This window comes from Hyposmocoma kahamanoa, unplaced genomic scaffold (genome assembly GCF_003589595.1).
Source record: "Hyposmocoma kahamanoa isolate Upper Pololo Valley unplaced genomic scaffold, ASM358959v1 210, whole genome shotgun sequence".
In the NCBI taxonomy this organism is placed as follows: Eukaryota; Metazoa; Arthropoda; class Insecta; order Lepidoptera; family Cosmopterigidae; genus Hyposmocoma; species Hyposmocoma kahamanoa.
In genome coordinates, this window is record NW_020653731.1 from 13,257,802 (window position 1) to 13,276,064 (window position 18,263).

Sequence of the window (18,263 nt, forward strand, 5' to 3'; positions counted from 1 at the left end):
GCATATAAAATACAATTCCACAGGTTGTGACCAAACCAAAATATTGAATTTCCACTTGTGATCTGAGATAATTGAGGTCAAATGTCACCATGTTATTTATGTCTACATGTTAAATTGTAATTTTTATGGGCGTGCATATGTAGCGACTTGATTACGTCGGTGGCTCAACGGTTTCGCTGTGGACGCAGGAGGTCTCGGGGTCGATTCCCGGTAGAACCAAATTGGGAAATGAACTTTTCTGAATTGTTGGTCTGGGTGTTCGGGGTGCCCCAGAGTGAAGTCTGTTACTCTGGTACTAATAGTACAGGGACTTTCCTAGTTTGAGGCCAGGCAACTGGTGTCGTAGTCTGTATCTAGGTTTAGGACAGTAAAAGATATGCGCCCTATTGGGCTAGCCCTACTGATGAAGAAATTTATAAACATTTTTGATACACTGAAAAAAAATGGTCTCTTTGTCACATGTAACTTAATTGAATCAATCACCCTTCTTAATTGAATGAATCACATTAAGACTGCGCTTCGATAGGGAATGGACATCCCGCCTAGGTAATTCAATTATACATATTCTATTCCCTGTGTTATATTAAACTTTTTCACTGTTCAAATCTAGATACGTACCCCTTTTTTGTACTACCCTATCCCTTATACACTAAATTCCAAAGTCAGGCTAACGTTCAGCGTAAAATATCCAATACAATTGCAAAAACTAGTAATGGGTTTCAGAAATTTTCAAGTTAAACGGTTAGGCCCGATGTGAGCTAGAATTTAACCACAATTTCATACTTAATCAACAAAAGTGCTTTCCTAGTTTCCCTTTGAGTGTTGAAACTTCAGACAAGCTTCAAGCTGAGATGCTCTCTAGATTTAATTTCAAAGCATTTTATGGAAGAGCTTTGAAAAGTGGCAATTTTAACATTGGTTCATTTTACAATCACGTCCCATCTCTCAATAGTAAAGCGATGGAATAAAACAAAACATAAAATAAAACTAACACACCGTTCGTTCATGGCCAAAGAGCGTTTGCAGCGACTTGGATTTTAGTCTGTTATATTGCAAACGTTAAATGAATAAACAAATATATAAATGTGAGGTACATCAAAAACATTTAAAATAAAGATGACCGAAAAAGTGGTTTTCAAGAATATATTCAAAGAACAATGGCGAAATTTTGCGTATTCAAACGTCATAATTACAAGTTTGAATAAAATAAATTCATTCAACATTCAAATTATACTAAAGGCCTGTCTAAATCTTGGAATTATGTGTCTGGGTGTCGGACGCAGTGGCAGTGCCCCTCAGATCTTTGTGATTAAAACTCCGAATGGCACTGCAACTGTTATGGACAGGCGTGTCGCTTATCACCAGTCACGCGACTAGTTCGCCCCGTCACTTAGTATTAGTATAGTAAGAAAAAGGTATCAGGTATTTTGTTATGGGTTAATTTCATGCCTTTTGATCATAACTTAAGAAATATTTTCTGCTGAACTTTCGTCACGTCACAAACCCACTACTACTCAGCTTCTATTAACTCTGTTTATGGCTTCTGTAGTTTATTATTATAATAATACACAGAATATATTTTATTCTATTATGTAAAATATAACCTCTTAAACTTCAAATAATATCTTTAATTCCAGTATTCTCAGAATAGCAAACGGAAAACCAAATTCGTTCAGGAAATTAAACTATATTCTCACATATTTTTCATAAACAGACGCAAACACTTTATGTTAACAAAAATGTATATCGTAATTGTGAAAGTGCGGTAACGTATTGAAATGAAAACAAATAAACATAAAAATGGAATTCGAAAATATAGGAAAAAACCGTGTACAAATAAAATAGGTAAGTACTACAGTAAAATGTTGGCAGAATAATAAAGAGTAGAAACGGTAAATAAGAGAATAAAAAACTGTAAACGGAAAATAAAAAGATTTGTCATCGCGCAGAGACTAGGGTGGGGAGTTAATGGAGTTTCGGGAATATGATTTTTGAAGTGGAATTCAATTCTGCTTGAGGACATTTGTCAAAGATATGAAGATATATGTAAATAAAACGGCGGATTTCTGATCGCTTCTAGGCGAAATCTGATCGTCCGCCAACTAAAATGGGGCTAAGTGACACAATATTTTTTTGAGATATCCATTGACTTACAATTATATGGACGTCGGGTCCGCGCTAAAAAGTGTCCGCACTTGTAAGGCGCTAAAATCGTATGCAGAGCGCGACACTCCGCTTTAGTCTTCATTTGTTCTACGGACAGCGCGATACTGCGATGACATAACAATTTAAATTTCGAATAGGTTGACTTGGGACATTTTTTTCGTGGTTTTTGTATTAGACCCGTCGTCCATTTATTTGTAAGTCAATGGAGATATCATAAAAAACCATAACCCCAGTTTTAGAATAATGAAATTGTTTAACGATATTTCAGCTACGCATCGTTCCCTAATTGTAACTGTATTTAAAAGAGAATTTTGTGCTCTATCTTTTGCTATTTAAAACGGATATTTGACCATTTGTCACTTAACCGTATTTCAGTTAGTGGACGGCAGAATTCCAAATACAGAAAAATGCTAATTGCGGTCCCGTGAATCCTTATGTGACGAACAATCATCATCCACAATACGTCCCACTACCGGACACAGGTCTGTCACCAAACAGTTCATTTGAGCTTAGTATTTTAAGGACCGTATTCCAGAACTCTACTCAATGCTCAAATTAGGACTTGAGCAGACTTGAGTATGATTTCAAGCCCTGGAAATACGACCCTAATGGAAAGGACTTGAGTATGATTTTCAGTGCTTTAAATCATACTCAAGTCCTGACTTGAGCATTGAGTAGAGTTCTGGAATACGACCCTAAGATTACAAAATCGCACAATTTATATTTTCCTGTGTCTGAATTCTGTCATTGGAATGCAGATTTACAGATGCTTTGTATTGTATTAAAAATAGTGTTGTAATTTTTATTTTTATTGAATTGGTACAGTTTGACGGCCTCCGTGGTCGAGTGACTTGCATACCGGTTTTCGTGGTGTCGCCATCTGTGAGGTCCCGGGTTAGATCCCCGGCCGGGTCGGTATAGAAAACTAACTTTTTTATTTCATTGTTCCGGTAGCTGTGTGACAATTCAGCCGTTAATTGGCCAATTCGATCACAGATTTAACACCCTTGGATTATTTTTTATGGAGTTATGTTAAAGTCAGGGTCTATACGGAGTCTATCGAATCGATTACAGCCTTAAAACTCAAAATTCGTGAAGTGATTAACGAAATAGACACCATTTTGTCAAAAAATGATTAAAAACTTTGATGAAAGAGTCGACATCTGTAACTGTGGTCGTGGTGGACATTTATCAGATATCATTTTTCATTCATAATTGCCAAATACACTGTAATTTTTTATTGAAGAGTATGTGGTCGCACTTGAAGTACAGTTTTGGGCAAAGCTGAATGGAAGGAAAAATGGATCCTTTTTATAATAATCATAACTCCCAGCACTCAAAGTGAAAACCAGTGTTTTACTGTGTTGTAAAACCCATTTAACAAGCCAACTATAGCCACCCCCGCGTTACTCGTGCGGTTATATAGCTCGTGTTAAAGGGTTCACTTTACGCCCTTGTTAAACTCGTTTTACGTGTGTTTGTTAGATCGGAAATAACGACCTATTTAAAGAGTCTAAGAAAATTTTAAAACAGTTTGAAGTTAATTTAAAATTTTCTATAATGAAAACGAAAAAATATGTCCTTCCTCCACTACTTTCCAATTCAATTGTGAACTATAATAGGTCACGCTCTGGATTTTAATGAATTTTGCAGTTTGTAAATTGTGTTTTTTTTTATATAATACTAAGTGACGGGGCGAACAAGTCGCTCCTTTGGTTAAGCGACACGCCTGTGTGTGCTGTAAATCGCAAAGATTAAATAAGAATAAAACGTAATTTTTTGGACTCAAGGGCCCTGGCAACACTGTACTTAACAGCATAACATAATGTGTTATTCTCGTCAGTGTAAAATAAACGCATCAACAAGTTTACTACACGTTGTGTATAACAAGCTGCTCAACATAACTTTAACAACTAACAGTTAACGTTTACAACAATCAACAGTAATTAAGGGTACAAAATTGGTAGCTGTGACGCTTTCAAAGTTGTACGATATGCAATATCCTTAAATAATTAAACATTTTACTACATACACCGGAAATTTAATCATTCATATCAAATGACCCGGAAGGAAACAAAATATGTTGTTTCCGAGTTTCATAACACAAGCGCTTTTGTTACTTACAAAGGATGAGTAGGGCTAGCACCACAAGGCTCGACTTGCGCTAGAGCGACATAAAACGCGATATCCAGTAGCAGTAGAGCTCCTTATGAAAGAGTTCGTCTAGGGTAGTACTGCCACCTTAACTATTTCTGCCGCCAAGCAGTAATGTCAGCATTACTGTGTTCCGGTTTTGAAGAATAAGGGTGCTGGTGAAATTACAGGCACATGGGTCTTGTCAACTTATGTCTCAGGGTGACGGGCGTAGTGATAGTGCCGCTCAGATCTTTGCAATTTAAAGCTCTTAGTGGCACTGTAACTGTTATGGACAGGCATGTAGCTTACCATCACGCGCACGACTTGTTCGTCCCGTCATTTAATGTTATAAAAAATAAATCTCTATGCGAGAATAGCAGTATCTCGCGCTAGTCGCGCCCTGTCGTGCTAGCCCTATAAAGTAACGTACGGGATGTTGTCTAACATCTATTTATATTTTATATTAATTGCTTATTTATATACAAAACGCACTCACAACACATTGCGAGTTCAGTACAATGACGCCTTCAGAATTCTAATGAAACTGCCTCGCTTCTGCAGTGCTTCGGGCATGTTCGCTGTGGTTGATGTCACCGATTTCTATGCCATCATCAGAACTCGTATAGCCTCATTCTGGCTCACCTACGAGACAGTTGGTATGGTGGAGGACAACATTAGATAGCTGGTGTATTTTATTTTACATTGTTGTTCTTTTTTGGGCCAATGGCAAAATTTTATCTGTTAAGCACGTAATCGCAGTATTATTATTATTATTATTTGGGTTTTTTATGCCTGATTTTTTTTAAGTAAGTGCATTTGACCTCCATCTCACCTGATGAAAAGTGATGATGAAGTCGACGATGGAGCATGAACACCTAAATAATGCCTATTCACTCTCGCCTTGAAAAGGTCCAAGTTATAACGTTGAGGGAACAAGGCTGCAGGCAGGGAATTCCGCTCCAGAGCCCTTCGCAATATAAATGTGGAAGCGTAATGCTTCGTGCGAATTCTTGAAATATCCACAACATAAAAGTGGAACCCCAGCCTACACCTGGTCACACCCCGGACACTCCATACAACAGTCGAAAATTATTTACCTACTACTACTACTACATACAGCATGGCGCTATCTGCACACGCGCACTGTGTGCGTGAAGTGGCAGGGTTACCCATCACTTGTTCGTACTATTACGTTACGTGGTCAGAGCGGCAACATAGCGAAAATTCTAACGCGAATCTGTTATCTATAATCCTATTACAGAATCCTAATAATTACACATGTTCATTACGTATTTATATCGATATAATACTAATACATATACTATTATACTATACTAATATATATAACACCTAGTTAATAATTAAGTATATTCACTGCGTTATATTTATCGGCAATACAAATTGAAAATTCAAGAACCCTTGTCTAGCTCACGAAGTTATGGCGTCTTTTTATATTGATACAATAAATCTGTATTATATATTACTCTGCACTAAAGAAAACAATAACTGAATGAGTCCTAACATAAGTTTATTACTTACTACGTTTAATCTTTCAAAAAGCGAAAGAAACTCCTCTCTTTATCCCGTTTAGATGATTATAAACAGCCGTACACAGCACAATTCACGACCATTATAAATAGTAACGTAAAATGATGTTATAAATTAACGTATAAATTTCGTAATGAATAAATGAAAACTATATTCAAAATCAAAGCCGTCTTAGCGCGAAAACAGCTCGCCGACAGCCTTGTTCTCGTTCAGTCAATGTGACCGTCAATGTGCGGGGCGTGGTACGGTATCTAAAGCTAGGGAGGGGCGGAGAGTGTCCGTTCTCGTTACTTATTTGTTCTCTGACCTGGTCTCTCGATGATCCATGGGGAAGGCAGGATTAATTCGTGCAATTGCCTCGCACACTCCGTGATGTATCCTGTAGAATACCGATAAGCAGGCAACTTTACGGCAGTGTTCAAGGCTTTCCAGCTAAAGCTCTACTAATTCCGAGTCACCTGCAAACCACTTGACACGCTTGTCAGTTGAATCCAAGGTAGCCAGTTGGTATGTAGCAGAGCCAGCCCATAGGTGCCGTACTCCGGACTTGCGCTCGTATTTATTATTAATAAATGTTTATTATTATATCCCATATTTCCTCGATAGATATTTTTTTTTCTCTATCTCCTTTCTTATCCCGTTTCCATGAATGCTCTTGAAGATTATCCATTACGTTGCCTTGATACACTTACGGTAAAACTTAGTGATAAATTTCACGATTAAGTCAGCCTCCATTAAGCCTGATGTCATAGCGAGCGGGACGAGGAACCCGCGTCATTAGTAACGTAATAAAAACGCCCACCACTGACGACGCTCGTACATTTTTAGGGTCTATTAAGAGATTAACAGGCAGGTTTAATTACGCAAAACGGCAAATCGATATCCTGTTTATAGTATTTATAGCAATACAGTCTTTAATTATACTCATAGCGACGAGCGTCTTTCAAAAAAGTAGCTGGAAATGGTGCCAAATAACGTTATATAAATTCTATATTTATTGCACTAAAAAAATACATTAAAACCATTACAAAAGTAATAATGCAAAGGTGAGTTTTTAGAGAGAACACCTGTGTTTTCATGAAGAGTTACTTCCTTTGAAGTAACATTGGTTTTAAATAACATAATCTCAGCACAGAGTACTAAAAAACCTACCTCAAAAGTCATTCATCCCCTAGTTTGCCACCCTTAGAGGTGGAATATTTTCTTCAAATTTAAACGGAACCACTTCTCAGGTGCTCTCTTTCCTACAAAAAAAGAATCATTAAAATCGTTTCACAAATACCGTGAGTTATCGAGTAAAATACATACAAAAAAATAATACTAACGAATTAAGAACCTCCTCCTTTTTTGAAGTCGGTTAATAAAACTTAATAGTTGTTTTGTCCTAACAAAATGAATAGTATATTCAAGATGCCTCGATCCCATAAAAAGGTCCTATATATTTCTAGCTACTTTTTAACGATGCATATTCATCTTGCATATGACGAGGCATATAAACATTTACCTCAAAGAGCCTTGTACTTTGTGTGGAGAGTTGTCGAGAGAGTGGGAGTTTGATCGCAATTTTCGCGATATAATCCAATTTGAGTGAGGGCACTTAAAATACCCCATTTTAAGTGCCTCGCTCGCTAAATTCGTTACAGATAGATTACCTACCGTGCCGGACCAGGAATGGAAATTTAAATTTAAGAATAAGTCGCAGTTTGATGTGCATTTAAATAATATGGTAAAGGTGAAGATACTAGTCCTTAAAATAAGATAATTAATTGCTTTTCCTGAGGTTTTGCAACTTCCATAGATACTATATACATATATATATATCGATGTTTTGAAATATTTGAGGACACCAGCGAAAGAACGATCAAAATTACCTAAAAACATGTTTTGAGTTAACACCGCCATCTAATTCGTTAAACGCTTACCGTATTTTTAACCGACTTCAGAAAAGGAGGAGGTTCTCAATTCGACTGTATGTTCTTTTTTTTTGTATGTATGTTACGCGATAACTCCGGTATTTGTGAACCGATTTTCATGATTCTTTTTTTGTTGGAAAGGGAGTATTTCCATAGTGGTCCCATTTCATTTTGAAGAAAATCATCCACCTCAAAGGGTGGCTGTTCACACGTGAAGATTCATTTTTATAAATAGCGCCTAACTTTAATTTAGGAGCAATTACTTTTAGCAATTTTTTAGTTGATTTTGCTATTTCTCCAATTCAGGGCGTTTTTCCCTCGATATACTTTGAGTAGTGTCGTAGCGAGAACCTATTTTACCTAAATCAGGAAAGGGCTAATAAAGCTCAATCTCCTGAAAAATTTACTTTTAGTTTTAGACATAAAATACTTGAGACAAGAGCCCTACCTCACCAGGACGCCATGGTGACGTCGCCAGCAGTGAATACTTGGCTACTTCTGGTAACCGACAGCCGCCAAACAGAGTAGCCAAGCCACGTATGTCGAGTGCCTAGTCAGTAATTCGTTGGCGTCGTCAGGAGTGGACGTGGAAGAAATCGCTCTTATTTATTAATGTAAATTGCGGTCGAAATATTCTTTTAACGCACTACTCAATAAACTCGGCCGGTTTTCTATCTCCACGATGAATCTTTCTATACCGGTAGTCATATTTTCTCCAATTTAAAATGTGAAGTCGATGGACGTGTATTCATTACGGCGACTGTCTGGCGACTGAAGTGAGGGAAGCGCGGTTTAGGGAATTTACGGTTTAGGTTGAGGGAATCGCCAAACTCGACATAGCGGAGCGTCTCTAGTGGCTACGCATCCAAATTGGCGACGACGCCAATCGGTAATCAAGTGAGGTAGCCTCCATACATTACAATATAAATTTTGAGCTACGTAGCTGGCGACGTCGCCATGGCGTCCGGGTGAGGCAGGGCAATAAAAATTGTACAATAATAATAATTTTTATTTGTTTTAAAAATGTAGACTGTATACAAAATAATTAATTATAAAATAAGGCTAAGAAAATTTGACACTGCTATTTATGTAAGCATCTGCAGCCGAACTAAGGATTTAACCTGTATCTCAGCGAAAAAGTAGAAAAGTTGAATAAAATTTACGAAGGTTTTTTAGGTAAAATGGATACACACATTATGCCAACGTTGAGTTTATTTCAAGTAGCATTTAGTATGTATTTTTTACCAACATTGAACAGTTAAATAAATTTTTCCTAAAGTTCTACTAATTCTTTCCTTGGACTCTTCATTTGCGAAAAGCCATTCCAAATGACGGGTGGGATATTTTGACTCCTTTTTTCTCTAAGCAATTTCTCACTAACCTATGTTTAACTAGACTTAAAATGAAAACATCATGAAGCCAGATATGCAAGTCAACCGAGATTATTTATTTTCATAAATTTATGGCATTATTTATACTCAAAACTTTTAATTTTTAAGTGTGACACTCACGACACTCGCATGTTATATGTAGGAAAATATGCTTCATCATAGACGACAGCACTATGACTACGTTAAGAAGATCTATTCCACTAAGTTCAGTTCAATCAGTTGAACTAATCGGACACAAATATTCCAATAAGTTCAACTAGGTACAATTTTTGAAAAGTTGAACTTATTGGACGGAATTACGAGAAAAAAATACAATAGTTGTACAATATCGGAAAAATCTCATTTATTTCGAATGATTTGATTTATTGGGCGTATTGTAGTCATACAATTAAAAGCAAATTTGTGTAATATATTATTTTGGCCCGCGGTGTCTCTGGAATCATCCAAAAATTAAACCCTTTTGGTTGAAAATTACGGAGTTTTAAAGGAATTTTGAAACTAAGTTACGACGACTTTATTAGCTTCTTTGTTGGAGTAAATGAGGACTGGTGCGAAGACAGGCAATGTGAGACTTATTTCAATAACGTTACGGTGCATTGTCAAAAGATTTTCTGACGAATTTCAGTTTTAATAAAAAATACATAATTATGCCAGTAGCTAACATCTCAGAATGTTACCTTCGAAATTTAAAACATGATAATGCTTCTGTAAAAGAATATCTACATCAAGTTCGTAAAAAGTATGTAAAACGTATTTCAAAAGGGGAAATGCAGAGTGGTGGCATACGGTAGTGCAAAATCCCGACGAAAAATTGTGTTAAATCAACGTTTTTGCAAAGCCCCCAGGGGCAACAGTTGAGGGGAAATAGGCGGAAAATAAGTAAAACTGTAAAGGACGCACGAGCGAAAACAGATGAAAGAAATATCGAACATGAGACACAGAAAGTTACAAATTCTTTAAGAAGCAAAATACGCTTCTATAATGAAATTCCGGTTCCTATTCAAAATTTGCCATTTAGTAAAGGTTTAAAACTATGGTGAAATAAAAACTTTACTCCACATTTCGATACCTCCAATGAAGAAACACTATCAATCATTTTTGGACCTGTTCCGTTTTTGTTTTAACTTTTGTTTCTTTTTTTCACAAAATTCGTTTTTGTTTTTCGAATTGTTTTTTTTTTAAATCACATTTATTGCACAGAATACATTAAATAAAAGGAAAACACAAGCAAAAGGTACTGCTTATTTCTATAACAAATTTCTTCATGCAGAGCTAAATACAGGACAAAGTAATTGTAATAACGATGCACAAAATACAAAATCATGTAATACAATCTTTAACATTTAACTATTATAAACTAGATAAATACATATTTTAAAATATAATACCTATATACTGGATGGAACAGTAGATAAACAATGCTCCTTAACTCTCAATTGAAAAGTAGCAAATGATGTACTTTCGTGAACAGAAATAGGAAGTACGATCCAAAGTTCGACTGTTGCATGAACAGTGAAGAAGTGAGAAGAGTTTTGTTTTTTGTTTCTTTTTTTTTTTCACAAAATTCGGGGAGCATAATATTAGTAAATAAATACGGCTGTTTACAAAAATAACAGAATGACGCAGAATAGGAGTAGACCCCCAGGCTCCAATTCCACTTACTTTCCCTTATTTCAATAAATGCTAGTAGTATTGATAGCTTAAATTCCTTAAATTAATTAAAACCTGTTTTTCATATCTTTTTTTATTTCTAATTAGTTGTCCTATAATCCATGTTTTTTATTTGATGCGTTACATTTCCAAACAAATGATTAAGGTCAAAATATATTTTGCAGATTATAATATATTATAAGCTCCGCTGCAAACGCAGTCCGCAGAATACGTGAGGTTACCGATGTTAGTACTGCTAGACTAGTTTACTTTAGTTACTTCCATAGTATAATATCCTATAGGATTCTCATGTGGGGTAAAGCGGCAGATATTCAAACCATATTTGTATTGCAAAAACGAGAGATTCGTTCTGTGTACCGTCCAGGCTCTCGGGTTTCTCTCAGAGAAAAGTTTACGTAGACTGGTATCATGACTGTGGCATCTCAGTACATTTACTCAAATATTTTATATGCCCGTAAAAATACGTAATTTCAATAAGAAAGAAGATATCCATAATATTAATCTTAGAGCTAAGTCCAAACTCATGGTACCACGATTTCATTTAACCAAGGTAAACGACTCTTCTATGGGGAACTGTGTACGTTTTTACAATAAGATTCCGGAGCATATATTAAGTTTATCATTTCCTAAGTTTAAAAACTACATTAAAAATATGGTGATCGAGAAGTCACATTACAAAATTGAAGACTACGTGTTAGATAAAGATGTATGTAAATACGACACGGCTCCAGAATCCACACAAATTTGATTCAAAGGGTATTCCATAGCATTTAAGTTTATTTGAAAAGAGCAATCCCTAGAGTTTCTTGCTCGTTCTTCTCAGGGAAGTCAGCGTAGTGAACGAGCAGTAGCATAATGTAATGTAATGTAAATGTGACGTTTTCACGTGTAAATTTATTTTACATATGGAATAAATGATCTTCGACTTCGACTCTGCAACATTGCTATGTTTTAAGTGTTTCTGATAATATGGCCACCAGAGTATGTATGCCGAAAGAAAAATATATCATAACCAATACTTACGCAGTAAAACTTGCACAAGAAGGAAATTTGTTGCTCTAGGAGGAGGAAGACGGTGAAAAGAAACGACATGCAAACCAACTGTTGGAACATTCTCAAACTTTGAAGGAATATATAGATAACCATAGTTCTCCAAAGTTTGGGAATATTACACAACACAAACAAGTATATATAAGTAAATAATAAGAGTAAAACTGAAGCAATAGTTGGAAAAGTTTTATAAAAAAATTCACTTCGATCCGTTTGGATTCGAACCAACGTTTCTAAGCACACCGTGGCAGACGCTATGCCAACCAAGTTACGGATCTCACAAATTTTCCTAAATGCTTGTTCGGCGCGTGTGGCGATCTTTGTTCTGGTTTTTAACCTTTTGACAGCTACTGACAAAAACTAGTTTCGTTCCTTAGACGACAAGCCTTATAATAATACAATTCTCCTAAGTCAAAGAAGTTTAGTAGCAGTAGAGCTCCTTGTGAAAGAGTTCGTCCAGGGAAGTACTGCCACCTTACCCATTTCTGCCGCCAAGCAGTAATGTCAGCTTAAAAGTGTTCCGGTTTTAAAGGGTAAGGGTGCTGGTGATATTAAAGGCACATGAGACTTGCAACTTACATCTCAGGGTGACGAGCGCAGTGGTAATGCCCCTCAGATCTTTGCGACTTTAAAGCTTTGAGTGGCACCATCAAGTGCACGAATTGTTAGTCCCGTCACTTGACATTATAAAACAAAAAATATGTTTTCTTTATGTTTCCATATTTGTATCAAAAACATCTTACTTGATTTCAGGAGTATGTATAGTGTGCCGGTAATAAATAGATTTGTAAACGTATAAGTCTTTCGTTTTAATCAGTGATCGGAATTGAGGGAGTTAAATTAGCTAAACTAAAGAATAATGTGGACATTACCATCTACGTACAAATCGCGGTACTTCTCGGAACTGATTATTTATAAGCTGCATAGATAGTAAGTAGATTTTGAGTAAAGTCATGCATGCTTTTCGAAAGCAATATAAATGTTATTTTGAAGTTAACACTTAACATTAACCCTTGCATTAGGGAAGTCATGCCAGCTGGACGTATATGGACTGAAAAATCGTTTTTACGTCGCCTAAAAATAGCGACAATGTAGAAACTATGTCACCCTAGCTGAGTCCCCTTTGTCATAAACCCGACGGCGGCCAAAAATACACGTTTTGTGGACCGCTTTATTGGGTTAATTATTACTATTACGGGAAAAGAGTCCGTTTTGCAAGGTATTAAAGTCGTTTTGAGGCCGAAGAAGTTTTACAAACTAGATTGCTGTATAAAGTTGCACTGTTAGCAAGTAAGGGAGCTACTTAGTCGTGTTTCGACTCACTTCAGTTTCATTTAATTTTTCTTTTAGTTTAATCGGAAGTGGTTTGAATCTCTGTGGCGCTACGTACTTTGGCGGCTTAAATTTCTAAGTTATGACATTACTATGTCCCGTTTTTGAAGGGTAAGGCTGCTGGTGAAATTACAGGTACACGGGACTTGTCAATTTATGTCTCAGGGTGACGACAAACGCAGTGGTAGCGCCCCTGAGATCTTTGCAATTTAAAGCTCTGTCTGTCTGAGTGGCACTAGTAACTGTTTGGACAGGCGTGTAACTTACCAAATTTATGCACGGTTTGTAGCAAATAAATTTCATTCATTCATTCATCAGACACACGACTTGTTCGTCCCATCACTTGACGTTATAAAAATAAAATAATAAAACACACACTCATACATAGCCCCGCACTAGGGAAACTGTATCGCAGGTGCCATAGACACACCCCTAGACAACCACAAATTACACCCAAACTCACGACAGAAATACCTCAAATCCAGTTAATACAACATAATAATTTAATAAACACCTTGTTTTATACTATCAGACAGTTGATGTCACCACATTTCGTGTTCCCAATAGGGGTCTCCGTCAAGTTCCGAAGAAATTTGTTTATTCAATTTTCTAACTAACAAAGTTAAAACTTTTCTTGATTACTTTGTAAAAGGATCAAAGCTTACATACTTTCGTAATCAATACAAAGAGAAAGGGTTTGTACAAAATTAGTTAATAAAAACTTTTCATAAACGCTCGTATAGAGTTTCAAGGGGCACTTTTACCCTTTAGTTATAAATGTACGAAAGATTGGACCAACTTGGTCAACAATGGTCATTTTTAGATAGGTAATACAAAGTGTATTGCTCAACAAAAAATAAAAATAATACATAGACAACTTAGAATTAACGTAGGCAAAGGCGGCCTTATCGCTGATAGCGATCTCTTCGAAAGGTTGTCACCTTTGAGGCAGAGAAGAACTGAACGAAGAGAGAGACGTAGTGTGCCAGTGGTAAAAATTTAAAAGCATGACTAAAAACTTTATTTATTTATTTATAAGTGTTGTACATGTGTTGTCACTCTTGTCGTTATAAAAATATACTTATGAATATACTTATACACGAACAAACACGGGCATCGCAACATGGAAAGGGAGAGGGGAATTTATCTTAGAAATACTCGTCCACATCGCAATAACTTTTAGAAATTAATAGTTTTAACAATACATTTGTGAATTTGTTTACGTTTGATTCTGATTGTAATATTCTGGGAGTTTATTATACATTTTTATTGACGTAGGATGTATCTTCTTACTATATATCTTCAATTTAGACATCGCTTGTATAAGGTTATTTTTAATTCGAAGGATGTGACTTCGGGGAGCGTCTCCTACTTTATTATAAAAATTAGAGTTATTTAAATTTTTCTTGAATATCAATTCAATTATTTTTATGTAAAATTACTCCACTAATTTGTTATAATTATTAATACAAAGATCGAACACTCAGAAAAAAGTCCTTCGATCCGGCCGGATTAGAACCGCGTACCGTGCCAGACGCTATACCAACTAAACAACGGAACGAACCAGCGGACCTTACGAATTTTTCTATGTGATTGCGTCCTATCTTTGTATTTGGTCTTTCATCGACTTTTTAGCCGTATGTTTACCACACATATATTATTATGAATGAAAACAGCGTTCATCACTACTCGTATGAGTTATATTTTTATATCCTAGCAATTTATATTGAACGAGACTTCAAAAAGCTTATGACGACTTGTTTGAAGTTTTAACCATTAAAACAAATTAAAAACACTATTTGTCTCAAATGTACCTTTCCATGTGATTAGTAGGCGTTGGAAAGTTCCACTTTGGTGAAGCCTTAATGCGTGGAGTTAAAGTTGCAATTCTCAGATTTGTTAGTGTAACTATGTGTAGGCGTGATAGTGATGCGCTACATCGAAGTGATGTTAAGATTACGTGTGACAGACGGAAAATGCATTTCAATCACGCCTTTCTATCGGATAAACAGTCAGCATCAAGGAAGCGAACGTCATACTAAATCTCATTTGCGTGGTCTCTGTGGTAGTGGTGAAAACATTAAAATAATTGCAACTATTTTTGTTTTTTTTGCCGAAGTGAGTGGTCGCAGCATAACGCATCTCTCTAAATAAAATAACAAAATGAATTTACGTCGAAACGAAACCTCTGAACTTTAGATTACATCTAAAGTCTACCCATGAAATTCACCAAGACAGAGATTGTCGTGTTTCTGGTGTTAGTCACTAGAGATTCTTCTTATAGGTCCGCCAATTCTTCAACCTGGCCATTGTCGCTTTAATACGCTTTCTTTTTGTTTAGTATATATACAGAGCCTAATGGTAAGCTACACGCATATCCATAACAGTTGCAGTGCTACTCAGAGCTTTAAGCGTGAAGATCTGAGGGGCACTGCCACAGCGCCCGTTACCCTGAGACATAAGTTGACAAGTCCCATGTGCCTGTAATTTCACCAACACCCTTAACCTTCATAACCGGAACATGGTAATACTGACATTACTTTTTGGCGTTATTGACATTAATTTACTGCTTGGCGGCAGAAATAGGTAAGGTGGCATTACTACCCTGGGTGAACTCTTTCACAAGGAGATCTACTGCTACTCTAGTATATCATAAAACTCCTATTACTAATGTGAACATTACCGCGTTCCGGTTTTAAAGGGTGAAAATGCTCGTAGAACTTCAGGCAAAACTTGTCAACATCATGTATTATGTTAAGTATAATAAACTGCCTCTGTGGCCGAACGGTTACCATACTTACACGCAAAGGTACGGGCCGGGAGAAATATTTGGCCTACATTTATTTCTCTCGTGAGTATGGGTACTTACAATTTGTGACCATGGCACCCGCGATACAGAGCTTCCCTAACGCGGGGCTACGCGTGTGTACGATAAAAAAGGTGACGGGCGTAGAGGCAGTGCGTCTTCGCGGAATTCTTTCGTCTGTCGTCGGCGAAGTTTGGCGACTCAGCGGGAAGTTGCGCGAAGGCAGGCGCAGTGTGGCAAACGTCGACGAAATTCTACAACCTCAAAGCGCGATCTTCGCGACCGCGCGCGCCTTCTCACGCAGCGAGGCGAAATTGAGCCTTAAAGCTCTGAGTGGCACTGCAACTGTTATAGGTAGAAGTGTTGCTTGCCATCAGACGCACGACGTATTCATCTAGTCATTCAGAAATCGTAAGGAAAACCTCAATAAAGAAAATGTACATCCTGCTCTAACATTTTCCAAGTAAACCGTGTTTACTTTACCATAAATAAAATCACAATGCAAAATGCTGAGCACGGAAAACGTGTCGCGATTCCCAAGAATGCCGAATTGCTAATATAGCATTGAAGTCACGTACTGTATTTAGTGAAAGGGAACTATTGGGTCGGCAGTGATCGTATGTCTGTTGTGATTGGGATATTCGCACGTACCTATGTTTTAACTTTTCTTTGATTGCTTGGAGATGCGTCGTCGTGAAGCCCTTTCTGTTCCTCTAAAAACAGCTTTGAACATCTAAACGTCGATTGAGTAATGGTTAGTGATACAACAGACCTCTGCTTCTGAACGGAGAAAGAAAGAAACGGAGAACATAATCTCTACTTAATGTATTCAATTGTACAAGCGATACTCTCTCAGGTATATAAACACAAGGTTTATTTACAACAAACATAAGGGTTATTATTTCTTCCGTTTAATGTTACGTACATTTATTACATTTTGCTATTATATGCTTTGTTTCGTCTATAGAAGCAAATTACACTTCGTCATATAATTTAACTCTACTACTCATTCGCGGGGCAGGTTCTTCTGAGAGGAATCTACAATAAACTCTACGGGAAGATATTGGGTAAATAAGCATTTAGTTTACATTTATCATTTACAATATTTTTTGTATACTGAGGTTAGCATATCGCATCATCTTTGTTAACTTTTAAAATTAGTTTAATTAGTTTTGTACCTTACAAAATTATGAAATTAAATCGAGTTTGTTTCATACAACTAAATGTCACAGGTGGATGACAACTACTATGAAGGCCCAACCTTGTGCAAAAACAACTTAAAAAGCAGAAATAAACTTTTTCATTCTTCATTTCATTATTTAATTAAGCAATTCCCTAGCTCCTAAACTAAGAAAAGTAGTGTATCAGAAATCAGTGATTCGCCGTGAACTAAAATATTAAATATTAAATATTTTAGATACCTAATTATATTGAGCTATAAATAAATGTTAACTCAAAATTTTGTAAAATTAAACACGTGTCGTGTGTCTGTGTTTACCCCAAAATTTAAGTTTATTCTTTTTGGTACTTGACTAAATAACAAATCATATCAATACAATAACTAAGCACACTGACGGGAGCGAGAAATAAAATAACAAATAATAAACAGATTGAGTGAATAGGGATTTTGCCAATGGACTAACATGTTCTAGAAAAATATTTGTCAGAAAAATAATTGTCAAAAGAATAACGAAAGCAACAATATGAATTGAGCGGCATTAAGATTCATCGATACTTTTATCAACAGCTGTACATCACTATTCGTCCTACAACCGTGCGTGGGCTCATTGTGAAATTTCGGTCGTGTCGGAGATAGATGTGATACAGTTTAGAACTTAGCGATTTATTTGAAACGCACTTTGCCCTTATCATAAAGACATCTAAGATACTGTTTTGACATAAGCGTCATCTGTAAGCACGCTTCCGAGGTGGAGGATTTATTTCTTTTCGTGTTCTTGCATTTAATTGCAGTAGAGCTCCTTGTGAAATAGTTCATCCAGGAACGTTCTGCCGCAAAGCAGTAATGTGAACATTACTGCGTTTCGGTTTTGAAAGGTAAGGGTGCTGGTGCTTTCACCACTTTTGCAAGCACGTGGGACTTTTCAACTTATGTATCAGACGGTGTCCCTCAAAACTTTACGATTCAAAACTCTTAACAGCACTACAGCTGTTATGGACACACATCATAAAAAAAATTAAATATATTTAGCGGTCGATTCATAGGGCGTTCGATTTCAGCGTCCATTTTTT

General features: G+C 36.4%; 1 protein-coding gene across 2 annotated transcripts in view; it reads right to left on the reverse strand.

Moving 5' to 3' along the window:
* The window catches only part of LOC113227450, a 324,353-nt gene that overhangs the window by 166,914 nt on the left and 139,176 nt on the right, over nt 1–18,263 (reverse strand). The window lies entirely within an intron of this gene.